Genomic DNA, 1,115 nt, shown 5'->3' with positions numbered 1-1,115 from the left:
AGCTGCATAAATGGAGAAGTTATAACGAAAAATCTCATATCTGAACAATCAGTTGTATGGGAGCTATATGTTATAGTGGTCCGATTCTTCCGGTTCCGACAAATGATTAATACATTATAAAAATACACCCACCTACCAAATTTGATCCGGATATCTCGAAAACTGAGAGACTAGATTGCATACAAACAGACGGACAGACAGACAGACAGACAGACGGACAGACAGACGGACAGGCGGACATGGCTAAATCGACTCAGCTCGCCGTTCTGATCATTTAAGTATACATTTTAATGGGTCTATCTCTTGTTATTCTGGTACTTACAAACATCGGACCAAAGTTATAATACCATTTCATGCTCATGAAAGGTATAAAAATCACCAACCAAAAATATGATTTAGTTAACCCAAATTGACCCCGTTTTGCCATATGGCAACGCAAAATACATCATGTTTAAGAGGGTGTAAAACAAAAAGCGCTTACTTCAAAATGCTTATATGTACGTTAACTAATTCCTAAAAGATGTATCTTTCGAAACGCATATGCTTCTGTCAGATCCTTGCTGTCTATCGAGTGTAAGCAAGTGTGTTCTTTAAACAAAATATATAGAAAGCGTTTTTTTATTTATAAAATATGACAGTGATAAAATACTAGTTAAAACATTAGTGACTCTATTGATAACAAGTAACAATAAAAAACAATCGTGCATGCTATATAATTTAAGTGTTTTTCAAGTCCGTTGCCATATGGTAACACGGGGGGTAATGTGAACTGTTCCTTTTTTACCAAGTTTTGATATGTTTGCTAGCCCGAATTGACCCCGTGTTGCCATATGGCAACGCAAAATATCATCATGTATGAGACAGTGTAAAACAAAATCGTTTGTATGTATTTTTGCAGTTTCGCAGGTGGTTAACTCATTCCAACTAGCCCTGAACTGCCTAATCATATTATCGCATATTTCATTGTACAAGTGTTGAAGTGGTACACAAATGTCGTTTTTCTGTTCCAGGGAAGACTGGTGATGTTTCTTGCATTCTCATCTGCTATTCCATTACCCTAGATTCCCTTGTGACCGGGCACCCAATAGATATGAAGCCTTTTGTCAGCGTCTACC

This window comes from Rhagoletis zephyria, unplaced genomic scaffold (genome assembly GCF_001687245.7).
Source record: "Rhagoletis zephyria isolate East Lansing unplaced genomic scaffold, Rhagoletis_zephyria_1.1 Rzeph_scaffold_00245, whole genome shotgun sequence".
NCBI classification, from domain to species: domain Eukaryota; kingdom Metazoa; phylum Arthropoda; class Insecta; order Diptera; family Tephritidae; genus Rhagoletis; species Rhagoletis zephyria.
This window is presented reverse-complemented; position numbering follows the sequence as displayed.